Below are 14,822 nucleotides of genomic sequence, written 5' to 3'. Positions count from 1 at the left end.
AAGAGTCCGACAGGGGTGATGACTAACAGGTAAGGAAGGGGCACTTTCCCATCCAAGGAAAGAAGCTGTCAACCCTTTCATCCCAAAGTCCATGAGATATGAAATAGTTTCCTGTTGCATTTTACCTACATTTTTCTGTTTCTATTTTAAATTATCAAGAAATGGCAAATATTAAGAATTTGGCTGACAGTTTGACCACTATCTCTCAAACAACTCATGTCATCCCCTTGGCATGCGTCAGCTAAATCCAACAAATTTCTCTTCCTTGATGTATTGGTGTATATAAAGTGAAACAGACAAGCTATAAGATCTTGTCCATGCCTAGTGGGTCAGTGATAATACAGACCTTTCAGAACTGCTGCCTTACTCAGTAGTAGCATATATGTTGTTTCCTTTTTAAGAATTCCTCTGATGAATCCCTTTGAAAAGTAAATACTAAATCCCAGTTATGCGTGTTAGTGGCTCAGTCATGTCTGACTCTCTGTGACCCCATGGACTGTAGCCCACCAGGCTCCTCTGTTCATGGAATTCTCCAGGCAAGAATACTGGAATAGGTAGCCATTCCCTTTGCTAAGGAAATCTCCCCAAACCAGGGATGGAACCCAGGTCTGCTGCATTAGCAGGAGGATTCCTTATACCCAATCTATCAATCCAGATTTCACCATAAGTAAACTAGACTTCCTTATACCAGAGAAAGAACACATTAAATGTTTACGTTATGTTCAAATCAGACATTGTGGTTGGAGATGAAAAACATTAACAACTGTGGGGTAAAGTATAGGAAGGCATCCCTTTATTTAAATCCCCTCAACTAGATTTTATATTTGACTGTGAAACATCGCTGAAATTAGCAATATTTCTCAAAGAAATAGCTACTCTGCTGATACCAGGCAACACTGCTGTCACATTTCCTCTGAAATTCGTGTCAGTATCATTTTGAGATATTTACAGCATGCCACTGCTTAAAAATAAATTCCTGTAGATAAAACAAACTTAGCAGAAAAGCCCATTTCCCCACTCACAATTATCTGAGAAGGGACATATGAAAGGAAAACTGTAAAGCTCACTGAACTTTTTTAAAAAGTAATTAAAATCAACAGGCTTTTGAGGAAATGTGTCAAATTTGGCCAAGTTCTCCTTCTAAAGATGTATTTTGGCAATTTTCCAGAAAATTTTATTTTCTTAGGCTCCAAAATCACTGCGGATGGACTATTGCCACAAAATTAAAAGACACCTGCTCCTTGGAAGGAAAGCTGTGACAAACCTAGACAGCGTTAAAAAGCAGAGACGTCACTTTGCCAACGAAGTCCATATAGTCAAAGCTATGGCTTTTCCAGTAGTCATGTACAAATGTGAGAGTTGGACCATAAAGAAAGCTGAACGCCAAAGAACTGATACTTTTGAATTGTGACGCTGGAGAAGACTCTTGAGAGTTTCTTGAACAGCAAGGATATCAAACCACTCAATCCTAAAGGAACTCAACCCTGAATATTCATTCATTGGAAGGACTGATGCTGAAACTGAAGCTCCAGTACTTTGGCCACCTGACACAAAGAGCAGACTCACTGGAAAAAGCCCTGATGCTGGGAAAGATTGAGGGCAGGAGAAGAAGCGGGCGACAGAGGATGAGATGGTTGGATGGCGTCACCGACTCAATGGACGAGTTCGAGCAAACTCCGAGAGACAGTGAAGGACAAGAAAGCCTGGCGTGCTGCAGGGACCACAAAGAGTCAGGCATGACTTAGCTAGTGAACAACAATAATTTTCCAGGATTTTGCTCTTTCAGCTTGGGAAACTTTAAAACTTCTGAGACATAACAAGATGGGGGCCATGGAGATGACCCTAAGCAAAATAAGGAAAGAGAAAAAATTCAACTTCAACATTCCCTCAATTTTCCAAGTCCTCCAAGATTCTCAGTGCTTTGATTTAGGAAATCAAAGACCAACCACCCCCAGCAACCCACTCTAGTATTCTCACCTGGAGAATCCCACGGACAGAGGAGCCTGGCAGGCTACAGTCCACGGGGTCACAAAGAGTCAGACACAACTGAAATGACTTAGCACACAGACCACTCCCCCAGCCTTTAGTGAGCTACGAAGTTAATTAATTCTAGATATGAATAAATAAAAGGCAACTTAATTTAGATTTTGAGGGTGAAAGTTACATTTATTTTTACAATTAAAAATAATAAAATTTAGTCTTTACTTTGAATTGTAGAAATGTGTGCATCATTTCCGTGTGACAAACAAGTAAAGGAGAAAGATGGGGTCACTGAAAGGAGCAGTTTTCAAAGGGAGGGGAGTAAGAGGAGACCAAAGGGAGTAACAGATGGCCAGAGGCCCACTCAGGGAGGGGAGCCAGAGACAAAAAGGGAAAATGACGACAGAAAAAGAAACACTCAAAGACAGAGGAACCTCACAAGGTCCCACATCCCCGTCTTCTAACTTTTAGGGATACTTCTGCTGAAGACTTTTATTAAATACGGTGTGTTCCTGCAACTATAAGCATACGTGGGAAACTCCTGCACCTGTGAACTGCAATCAAAATAGGCAGACCCCAGGCATCCCACCTCTTCTGCCCTACTTGAGGGAATCATTGGGCAACAGCAGCCTGATCTTTCTTATAAGACTTTTGTGTACTATTATTAGTTCAGAGATAACATAACCAGATTACAGAAAACATGGAAAATAAGTAGGGTTGTAAAGCAAGCCATCCCAATCTACTAAATTAACATGATCACTGTGCACACTTTGGTTTCTTCGTCATCTTTCTTCCTATACATTTTTCAGAGGAGTATCTAGAGACCCATATCATATCATATATGCACCACTTAGAGTCAAACAAATCTGAATATCTAGTGGGGGGAAAAGGAGGAAGAACCCCAGAAATCCATTTTCAGGAAAGACTAAGGAGTAGCAACCAACATTTATACCAAGCACTTGCTCTGTGCCTGACACTATTCTATACACATTTTGACTCACTGAATTCTTAATACAACTCAAGGAAGAAGGCTCTACTATTATCCAAATGTTGCAGATGAGAAAATGGAGGCAGAGACAGATTAAGCTATGTGCCCCAGGACGTGGACAGGGGCTTCTAAGCGGAAGAGTCAGGTTTCAAACCCAGTACTTTCCCCAGAGTGAAGTCTATAATAATTGAACCACACTGCCTCTCACTGAGTGAGGGTTATCACCACGTAAGGGAGAACCAAACCTTGACACACTTGGCCCAGATACAAAGCCTCAAAGACCAAAAAGCTGCGACTGAAGTGTGCAGTCTGCAGTGGAATCAAGTTTGCATGACTCAGACCAGAGTCCCCCACCCCCACCCCACTCTGTCACAACAGAGCCCTCTGCGTGTCTAGAGAAGGGGCCAGAGGGAAATGGGAGAGAGAGACCCTAGACCTTGGAACAGCCACAGATGGCCCTACTCCCAGGAGGAGAGATAGGGCTTCTCCAGACCGCAGAGCAAAACTCAGTCCAACAGGGCAGAGCCCAGGACGCTAGTGTGCCCAGCAGCCACTAGGAACCAGGGCAGCGGCAGCGCTCAAGGGGTGTAGCAGGGGCTTGGGGGTGCAGCTTCATTTGACAAGGAAGGGGAACACACTGACCAAAACTAAACATTTTTATGCCATCATAACTTAAACACTATTACATACCATTATGATGATACGGGTGTGTTAGTCGCTCGGTGGTGTCTGACTCCTCGCAACCCCATAGAGCCTCCCAGGCTCCTCTATCCATGGAATTCTCCAGGCAAGAGAACTCCAATACTGGAATGGGTTACCATGCCTTCCTCCAGGGGATCTTCCTGATGACTTACTATGATGATGACTTACTAAGAAGTCAAACTTTTTAAATCATTGATTACTAACATTTCCATCGATCTATCATTAAAGCAGGACTGCACCTCAGGGCTTCTGGGCCCACTTCCACTGCCTGGAAAACTCCACCATCCTTCTCTTCCCGGAGAGGCACATCAGGCAGCTGCATGAACGCCTGCTTCCTAAGGCAGGCCCTCCCTCCGCCCCCAAGCCAAAGCCTCCCCTCCCCATCTTTCTTATTCTCAGTGTCCTGTCCTTTCCCTTCATAGCAAATATCACAATTCACAAACATGTCATAAATATCTGTGTTCACTTCTGCAGCATCTCTCCCCTCACATTCCACGAGAACAGAAACATACCTGCTCTGCTCACTGTTACTCAGCACCTAATACCGTGCCGAGGACATACTAGGCACCCAAACATTTGATGCCTGAATACATGAATGCACTAAACAACCAATAATCACCCCTTCCCCTTACTTCTGAAAGTATCATACAGAATTTTTAAATTGAAGTGAGTTATGACATTTCCATGACAGGCTGTTAGTTATTTCACACTTTTATTAGAAAAGCCACCCGACTCCAGGCTCCCACAGCAAACACTAGCTGTAATGTGAACTTGGTCAAGAACCCATCAATAAACAAATACAAAATTGATCCCATTCCTGTATACCAGAGACACCAATCAGAAATGTGTTATATGATTCCACTCATGATGACCACAAAAACCATAAAGCACCTTGGTACCAATCTAACAGAAGTTGTGAAAAAGTTTTACACATAAAATTATGAAAGTTACTTAGGTCTTCTATGTCCTTTCATTGAAGGACATAAAGACCTAATCAATACAGAGGTATATTAGGTTGCAGATGGGAAGCCATGAGACCTTAAAGATACCAATTCTCCCTAAACTTTTATTATGAATGTAATTCCAATAACACAAAATAAAAAATAAATACATAAACAAGCCACATGCTTGGAGAACATATGTGCAGTTTAACCCATGTGGAGGGAGAGAGAAGAATGCAACACGCATTTGACACGTCAACTGACACAAAGACAGAACATGGCATTTGGTGTGAATTCCAGTAATTTAACTATTATGGGTATGCAGTGTTACTTCCAATACTTTGTTTCAAATATTTTCACTGTTGTAAGCTGTGAAACAGTAAATGCTACCAGCTCAGGGAAACTGGATTGTGACAGATGTGTAGGTGTGACAGGTGGAGAGGGGCTTCCAGGAAAAAGGAAAGATCCAGGAGAACAACAAGGCAGAGAAGCAAAAGAAATATCTGAGCGAGAACCAAGTAACACATGGTCCCATGGAAAGCCAGACAGTGACAGATCTAGAAACAGTACAATGTAGTAACTCCAGCAGAGTTACCTTCAAAGTGATCCTGCCACAAAGGGGAACACTGGTCACATAAGCTGGGACCTGTGCACACCCCACCTTCCTCTTGGAGATCCACAGTGCACAGTCACAAATAAAAGCCCCCGATAAGGCTTTCTGCAAAGAGGAAACTGTTTTAAGTTTATTTAAAGAAACTTATTCAAAATGTTGTTTAACCAATACTTACTTGGCCAAAGAAGTCTTTTTTACACTCACATCTACCAACTTTTCATGGAACAACACCCTTTGGGAAATGTTGCATTCTGGTAACCCAGCCTGAACCAGAACAGACTTAGGGATTTGAAAATAAAAGGCAACACTCAGCCAGACACTGTAACTGAGCGGACGGATGTAAAAGTCACAGAAACTAGAGAAGTCAGTGATGCTTCCGAAATCCAAAGTCAAGATGACTATAAGAACGCTATTAGCACAGACATAGGATCAACTACTTAGGTAATGGGCCCTAAGGTTGGATTTTGATGGATCTGGAGAGACAGTAAGACTCCCCTAGAAAGAAAACTGAGCAAGGAGTTCAAAGATCTGGAGTCCAGTGACAGATGTATCCCTGGGTAACTTTTTGAGCCTGGGCAGTTCTCAGATACATGGAAGGGGTTACGGGGGCGGCCTGAAGGCCCTTTCAATTTTACCACTCTACCACTTCAAAAACTAAATATCTGAAGTCAAAACACCAAGAGAGTCAAGTTCTGCCTTTAAAGAAGGTGTGAAATGTTTACAACACAAGATACAAATAAACAATTCAAGAATCTGAATATATGAATTTAAGTACAAGGATGACAGGTTTTTAAGAGATTATACAATTATGGGTGCTAAAGAGATTGCCCCAAGATCTATAAAAGCTATACAGTCCCCTCTTCCACTGTCACAAAATACTTAGTATTCTGCTACGGCAGAAAGTAGATTTCTGAACCTGACCCAATGTGGTGGTTCATATATTTTTATGAATGCCTCTCAACACCCTGAAGATTTCAAGCAAGTGAGAACTTTTTACTAGATGGCTCACCACATCAGAAGTAAATCAAAACTGTGGTCAGCGTATTACAACTGTAATTAGACTGCATGAGGGCTGCCAAAAAAAAAGAAAAAAAAAGCCATGCAAACTGGCCTAAGCCCTATGTCCATAAAAATTAAACTTTTCCTAAAAGCATTTAGACAGGGACTTTATAAAATGAATAAAAGAGTGATGATCCTTCTGAAGCACTTTCAAGGGGAAAAAATGATCAGCTAAGAACCGGGCTTATTTGCAGTCTGAACACTGTAAACAGTGCTTCAGAGTCTAATATAGAATTTATAAGAAATGAGCACCAGGGTAAGAGAGAGAAGGTGTACACTAGCAAAGGTCAGTAGGGCCAGCGGGAATTCTTCAACCAAGGTTTTTGGTTTGTTTTTTTCTCTTCTGGTGCAAGTGTGTAGAAAATGTTTTCATGAAGCCAGTGAAAACAAGCAGTTTTCAATATGCACACACACAATAACAGAACCAACAATGAATAACCTGCTCCATTCCATTGTCCTTTCAATGCAGTTTTCTAAAGTCTCTTCAAGGATGTATTTTTTTTTAACAAGTTTTGAAACTTCTAAAGTACAATTCTGAATAATATCTTCATTTTAATACAGCAAAATGAAGCCATCTGTGTAATTTCAAGGCATCTTGAGTGCATTCAGGATTGATCAGAAGTCTCTGGAAAGCAGAGACTTGGTCTCCTCCTGGCCCCTCCAAGTTATCTACGAAAGCCAGGCACCTGGTGTTTGTAAAGCTCAATGTTGTGGTTTATCTGCTAAGCAAAGGAAGAATATCCATTTTCATTTACCTCTAGACTTCAACTTCAAAAACTGCCTATCTTGGACGAGAATGCATTTCATACCAATTCTTTTCTTCCTTTCTTTGTCCAAAGTCTTAACGCCCAAAGTTCCAGCTCTGCAATGGTACTCCCACAGTTTACCCACATGCATGAGACCCTGAGCTCCAACTGGATGCCCAGCAGCATAACTGTGCCCACAGAGACGGGAGGCCAGAGATCAGACAAAGCCCTGGAAAACTCCCAGAAGGCCACTGAACTCCCACAGAGAAGGCGGTGATCAGGAGAGGATGAGAAAGATCACCAGGCACGGCTGGCTCCTCGGTTTGTTTCACCAAGTCTCCCTCACTTGAGAGAGGAGAATAATGCAGGACAGCCAAGCACAAGACACAGGCAAAAAAGGAGAAACTCAGAAGCATTTCAACCAACTCTCCCAGCACTAGTCCAGTGAAGGACACAGGAGCCCTGACTCCAGGGGACAAAGGAAGCTATCTAGGACGGAGAGACACTGTCAGGGGGGCTCGCTCTCTAACTCCATAAAACTCACTCCTCAAGGCTTCCAAGAGCACTGCACCAAGAGGAAGAGGGCGAAGCACACAGTCTTGGGTTTGATCTCTAGTAGCCTGGGCCAGTTACTCAACCCCCCATTTACAAATACCTCCTACTAAAGAAGAACAATGAGGAATAAATGAATCAGGCCATGGAGAGAAGAACAATGAGGAATAAATGAATCAGGCTATGGAGAATACAGAATGCAGCCTGACACAGCACGAGTACCCAATGCTTAATGGACAGCAGCATGAAAGTCATGTAGCAAAATATATTACAATTCTTTGGTGACTTGGCATTTCCTGTCCACAATGCAAACAGGCCTGAAGTCTATGAACAGCCTCAGTGGGGCTGAACACAAGATGAGGAATGGTGGGATGCTAGCAGGGAAGAAAGCAGAAGGGACTTGCTGGACAGCAGGGCCAACCATGGAATGCAACACCCCCTCCCATGGGATGGTACTTTATACATCCTCGGGGTCTAAAAAAGGATACAGTCCTCTCTCCTCAGGCAGCAAATTCCCAAGAAAGATGCTCCTTAACATCCCAACCAGTCCAGCCTTCAGAGGCAGGTGTTCAGAGACTCAATCCTCCGGCACTGTCAGAAGTTGGAGGAAACCAAACCAAGGCTCAGGCGCTGGGCTTGGGTCCTCCCACTCTCACGCTTTTGTTTGTTTTCAGCTTTTGTCTCAGCAGCAAGCGTTGATCACCACAACTGTCACAGTCATTTTCTTCATTACCAACGTCCACTCGCTGGGTGAACTGAGCTGCCCTGTACATCCTCTGATATACAGTAGATTTCCTTTGCTCTTTTTTAATGCACAGCCCTACATCAGCTGTGTGCTTAATAAGATATGAATTGATGAAGACACTGGCAACTGAAAAGAAACCTAAGACTGGTGATAAGAGCATCCTTCATCCCTCTTAGCTGGTATGGAAGGTGCTCCCAGTTAGCACTCAGCAGCCCATGTGTGCGCATCCCCTCTAAATATCCGGTGGATGGGAATGTAATGGCCTCAGGAGACAAAACTTACTGCACTTCTACTACAGTCTCTGAAGACCCCAAATAATGTCCCAGCTTGAAATAATTAAACAAGTAAAGGTAGAACTTTCAGTCTTCAGTCTTCTCTTAGGAACAACAACAACAAATAGAAACCAATATTGAATTTTCCACTTGCCCAGGAGCATTCTGAGAAGTCCATAAGCAATTGATGATGCCAAGCGTTCAAATCCACTCCGCTCCTGCACTCAGATGTCTCCTAGGTCAAGGTTAGGTGCCTCCAGTCCAGCACCATGCTTCACTCCCCACCCCCAAGGACGGATACCACTTCCATTCCCCTCTCACGTGGATGCCTAAGCTTCCCTTCCCTTCCCCTGTGAGGACAGGATGAGCACAGAAATCCTGTGGAATGTGTGTTCCCACAGAGCTCAGAAATGTGATGATCTCAGAGGATATTGTAAAGAAAGACCCTTGACACTTCCCTAAGGAAGAATGTCTTCTGTAAAAGGCGACTGCCAGGACAAAAATCAAGTGCTGGGAAAATCTAGGGCCTGCTGCTGTGTATGACTCCAATTCTGATGTCCCACTTCCTCTTTAGAATCACATTCCTTTCCTCCTTATTCCTCTTCTAAAAAGACATGCTGGCATTAGGTCTCAGTAAAGAAGCAAAGTGCAGTGTTCTAATAAAGGCTGGAAGAAAAACAGGCTAAAATAGATTTCAATAAATATCAAGTGACTGTAAGATCTACTCCATTCCACTACCTTTAAATGTTCCCCCTGCCAAAAAAAAAAAAAAAAAACACTTATTTTTAAAAATGTGCAGCCTAACTTTTTCATTTATTTCATTCACTTAAAGTTTATTAACATAGGCCATCAAACAGCAAAGCTTTTTAACAGTACAGTTTGAAGAGTTGTCACTAATCTAGCCTTTCAAACCTATCTCACAGTGGATTTTGAAAGAATCCATGATGGTAAGATACATGAAAGTGATATCAAATCTGCAAATGGCTAAACAAATACATACTTGGGCTTCCCTGATGGGTTAGCAGGTGAGGAATCCACCTGCAATGCAGGAGACACAGAAGCCTCAGGTTTGATCCCTGGGTTGGGAAGATCCCCTAGAGGAGGGCATGGCAACCTATCTCAGTATCCTTGCCTAAAAAATCCCATGGACAGAGGACCCTGACGGATCACAGCCCAAAGGGTCACAAAGAGTTGGACACTGAGAGACTAAGCATAATCAAATAGATAATCAAGTTGCTGTCATTCCCAGTATTAAAAGATAATCACACCATACACTGCGGAACTTGGAATCAGGGATTAGAACTCAAATCTCACCTCCACCACTTACTAGATACCTACACAACTAAGCAAGTTACCAAATTCCCTAGGCTTCAGTTTCAAATGTTAAAATGGAGATAATACCCACTTTATCAAGTTGTGAGGATTAACAGAATAATGCATATAAAACCCTTTTCACATACTAAATACTAAGTGATAGCGTAAAATCAAAGTGTCCATTGAAAATAGTAGAAGGGGGCTTCCCTGGTGATCCAGTGGTTAAGAATCTACCTTGCAATGCAGAGGACACCAGTAAGATCTCTGGTCAGGGTATATCCCACTTATCACAGAGCATCTAAGCCCGTGCACCACAACTACTCAGCCTGCGCTCCAGAGCCCTAGAGCCTCAACTACTGAAGTCCATGCACGTGGTGCCTGCGCTCCACAAGGTAAGCCACCGCAGTGATAAGCCCATGCACCGCAACAAAGGGTAGCCCCTGCTCTCCGCAATGAAAGAAAAGCCCACTCAGCAATGAAGACCCAGCACAACAGAAAAATGAGAAATAGCAGCAGGGAGGGGGACAATAGAAGAATCTCGCCCAAAAGGAGAACAAGTATTAAAAACATGGATCCTACTCACTGAGGATTCCTTTCTTGGCCAGATACCACTCCTACCCATCTCCACTCCCTCCCACTGAAGTCAGAAGCTCCTGGATGCTTTGCATAACTGAAGCAATCAGGGAGAGTCTGTCTTTAACTCCAGGGTTAACAAAGTGATGATTCATCCCATCCCAAGAAGAGGGTGCAGCCTGTAACCAGCCTCATCATACAATGGGAAATCCATCAAATGGCCTGTGGCCAGAGATCAGCTATTTAAGAGCATCCGCCATCCATGTCTTCGGTAGCAGTGACAGTCTTACACTTTGCATTTTGTTAATGTATATTCCAAAGAGTACTTGGGAGGAATCCAACTGTGCTCTATTTTATAAAACAATTCACAACATAAACAAAAAGCCCAAAATGCCAAGACAACAGTAAGGAAGGCAGTCTCCCTCTGTTCACTGCCCATGGCACCATGTTTTGCCAAGCAGTGTGTTAGTTATAACGACAAACAGCTTGACGCTTGGACAGCATCCCACTTCAGCTGCACATCATAATGGCTCCTGAGGACAAATCCCACTGCTTTTCAGCCTGGCCTAAAAGTCTGACCACATCCTAGTAGCTGGTACAGCTCTTTTCCATTACCACTGAGTGGGCAGGAAACATTTTTCTCCCCCGGAGTAAGTTTCTCATCCCCCTTCTAAGGTTAAGAGACTTTCCAACTTGGTTGTCTTCAAATGAATAGCCAATGGGGTAGTTTACCCTGAGCCCTCAGACGTCTCAAAGCAGCAGCTCTGCGTCATTTCCCAGCCCTGCCTGCAGCCAGACAACTATAACTGAATGTCTCCTGAACTATCCCCACAGTAATTCTAACCTTCAGTACAACTCTGGGATCTTTCCACCAGGGTCCCATAGGCACAAACCATGAATGCCTGGAAATGTCAGCCTCCCTCCTAAATAGTTTCACTTGGAATACTCCATTCAAAAAACAAGCATCATTCAATCCTATGACTCCCCCGGGGAGGTCAGCCAATCCTCTTGGGCCTCTTGATTCCAATCTAGGAAAGGGTCACTTAACATATGCCCAACACCTTACATTCAATTCTACCTCCCCCTAAAAAAGGATTCCTGTTCACCATAATGCTAACTGTTCTCTAAGTCCAGATGACCCACATTATGGCAGTGAAAGCACAGAAGTCATGACTCCTCAACTCAAAGCCCAAAGAGTGGTGTGTATGATGTGTTTTCTGGGAAAGACTGTAAAGGGTTTTTCAGTCTGGTGTTATCTAACCTGATTCATTTATTTAGCAATGTCTAATTTTCTGATGGTTTCCCTCCTCCAATATTCCTGGAAATTTGTTATATTACAATGGAGAAAATTGTGTCAAAATCAATGCTATAAAATTTGCTCCCTACCCATTCAAGTCAATACCTACTAGCTACAAACACGGATACACAGACACATATATACACACAAATACTCTGATTTACAGCGGGGGGGAAAAAAAGTCTTCCATTCTAATTAAGAAGATTTGATTTCAACAGACTAACACTGAGAACGCCTAGAACTCAAGGAAGCACACAACTTGTAGCAGCAATAAGCGCTCGGCCGCAGTCTGAACAAAGCATTCCAAATAAGCTCCAGAAACCCACACAGCAAGCCCTTGGACAAAATGCTGGGTGTTTGTAATCAACTCCCCACTCTCTCTCATCACCCACTCCCCAGCCCTCTTCCCCGCCCCAGCAAGAACCCTCCAGGACGCCCGCTCCTAAACTGGCTTCCATTCCTGCCCTGCCCCCTCCCCTTCCCTCTCCAGGACCGTGAATCAATCCCATCCCGGGCAGGAAACGAGACCCAGGGCAGCCCCCTCCGCTGCGGTGGAACAAAGGAGCAGAGCACAGCTGCACGCGCAGGACGCCCCATCGGGTCCCGGGCCCTTTCTCCCCAGCCGCCGGGGCACGCCGCACCTGAACCCCACTCCCCAGGACGCCCCATTGTTCTCCCTCTGCTTTCCTTCCCGGAGGAGGCCACCCCGCCTCCTTCTATAGAACCAGGGGGCCAGGAAACAGCTGTGCACCAGGGGGATGGAGGGGGTGTAGGTGAACACCAGGAAGACCTGGATTCCACTTTGCCCACAGGTACAAGGGGGATGGGGCAAAGTGAGAGCAACTTAGTTTAGCGCCCTCTACTCTCCCACCGCCCCCGAAGCAACTGCGGAGTCGCGACCACCCTGCGCGACCTCCAGGGTCGCGGTGTGGCAAGAGCCGCACCGCCGCCCGGCCCGGCAGTGGAGACCTCAGACCCCGCTGCCCCGCGCTCCGCGGGCTGCGTCAGGACCACGGGGGATCGCGGGCACAAAGGACCGAGCGGGCAGGGCAGGGGGAAGAGGGAAAGCGCTCGCGCTACCTCGCCGAGCGCCACTCTGCCTCCTCGTCGTCCACCCTCTCCGGTGCGCTCCGGGACGCTGGCCCTCTGTGAGGCTGCGGGGCTCCCACGCGGCTACTCGGCGGATGCTGCTAGCGGCTGCTGCCCGGCTACTGCTGCCCCTGCGCCCGCGCTCCCACACCGCCTCCAAGCGCCGCCGCCGGGGCTCCCGTGCGCGGCCAGTTGCAGAGTGCGCGGCCGCTGCGGAGTGCGGCGCTGCGGCGGGAGGCGCCCGGCCACTCCCCTCTCCCCCACGCGGGCGAAGGGGCCGGCCGAGGGGCGGGGGCGCCGACCTCGCAGCCTGGGATTCGCCCCTCGGTGAGCCGGCAGAACCCGGAGCCGCCGCCTCCCAGCCGGCTCACCTCCGGCCGCCTCGGGGCCGACGGCACAGCGCCCCCCGGTGAGCACGGGTGCAGCCTCGGCCTCAGGACCCGCCTGCACGGGGCAAGCAGTGGAAAAGAGGGAGAAGAGGCGTCCCTCTCAGCCCACGGAAGGCACGGCCCTTCTACATTGTTTACTCCCGAATTTATTAACATCAAACGACAAATATAATTACTGGAGGGGCAGGCCAGGGGGACCGGGCCGGCGGGGAATAACAACTAGAAGCCAGCCTGCAGGCACCGGCTGGCAAAGAGTAGGAGTGTTCATTGTTCCTTCTCCCTTGGATAAAAAAAAGTTGGGATACCCAAGAATATTGGAAAATATTAATCTGCCCGAAAAGGAGAAAAGTGTACTGAGTAGCAAAGTGTGCTTTTATTTAAAAGATTTTTTAATATTTGCTAACTCAGTTTCATGTTATGCTAAGTAAACACTGGCCAAGTCTCTGATACAGAAAATAAAAGATAGTTTAAAAAGAAATTTCAACTACGTGTGTATGTGTATTTTTATTTACAAGATTTTTTAATATCTGAACAACAATACATATGAATATAGAATGATCAGTGAAAATGTGTTCATCTGTATGTTATTTCGGTATCCTGGAGTGGACAGAGAATCATGCCCTCCTTCACTCCAGCTGGGTTCTTGTCTCTGTAAAATTCAGAACAAGCCATTTGACCCTTGCCCTGGTTTCCTCATCCCAAGAAGGGAAGGGTGCTCATCCTAACTTACTCACTGGGTGAGGTGAGGATTACTTGGCTAAGGTGTTGAAAGCAATGTAGACATGGTAATTGTTATTCATGTTTCTATTTTATCCAATAAGGAAATAAGTTGCCATAAATGGGGCCAGGTTTAAATGGACTGACCTATATCTGGAAACTCACTAAAATGAGGTGATCCAAAGAATTCAGACCATATATAGTAACTGTCCCCACAGGCATAAGAACCACAGGCAGTGCTGTTTGTCAAATGCCACCAGTAGAGACTGAAAAGGTAACTGTATCTTGCTTTGAAACGACATTATCATTGATGGCACCATCAGCATTCTGATCTACATAAGACACCCAAGATGTTCTAAACTTAAACATATTGAGTACCAGGTACTGGTTCTTTTCCTGTTTAATCTTCACAAAAAACTGGGAGGTAAGTTACCCTCTTTGTCCCTGTTTTACAAACCAGAAACCAACAACAGAGAATTCTTCCAGCTAATAAGTGGCTATACTTGTTTGAGTACACGCCGGCAAATTCCTTTACACTCCTTCCATTAAGGAATGGAGTTAATTGCCTTCCTCTTGCATATAGGCTAGACTTAGAGACGTGATTCTAATGAATAAAATCCAGCAGAAGTGATGTTACATACCTTAAACTTCTGATTCGAGATGGAATCAGATGAAACAACACAGATGAGGTTTAATGACCTTCATTCGAGGTCGTTAAAGGAGCTCCAGCTTTCACCTGGCCCTCTCCTGGGATAATCATCCTTGGAACTCAGCAGCCATGCTATAAGGAAGCCCAAGTCGCATGGGTGGTTCTGCTGATGATGCCAAGTAAGGACCCAACCCTC

At 45.1% G+C, this 14,822-nt stretch overlaps 1 protein-coding gene across 3 annotated transcripts in view; it reads right to left on the bottom strand.

The window, feature by feature from the left end:
• The window catches only part of MYO1B (myosin IB), a 191,965-nt gene extending 178,893 nt beyond the window's left edge, over positions 1 to 13,072 (bottom strand). For all 3 annotated transcript variants that reach the window (XM_004004774.6, XM_012140860.5, XM_012140869.5), the window contains exon 1: positions 12,863 to 13,072. The gene's annotated coding sequence lies outside the window, so the exon portion shown is untranslated. The remainder of the gene's footprint in view (positions 1 to 12,862) is intronic.
• Between the last annotated feature and the right edge of the window lie 1,750 nt (positions 13,073 to 14,822).

This window comes from Ovis aries, chromosome 2, assembly GCF_016772045.2.
Source record: "Ovis aries strain OAR_USU_Benz2616 breed Rambouillet chromosome 2, ARS-UI_Ramb_v3.0, whole genome shotgun sequence".
In the NCBI taxonomy this organism is placed as follows: domain Eukaryota; kingdom Metazoa; phylum Chordata; class Mammalia; order Artiodactyla; family Bovidae; genus Ovis; species Ovis aries.
Note: the sequence above shows the minus strand (reverse complement) of the source record. Positions and strands in the feature narration are given on the sequence as shown.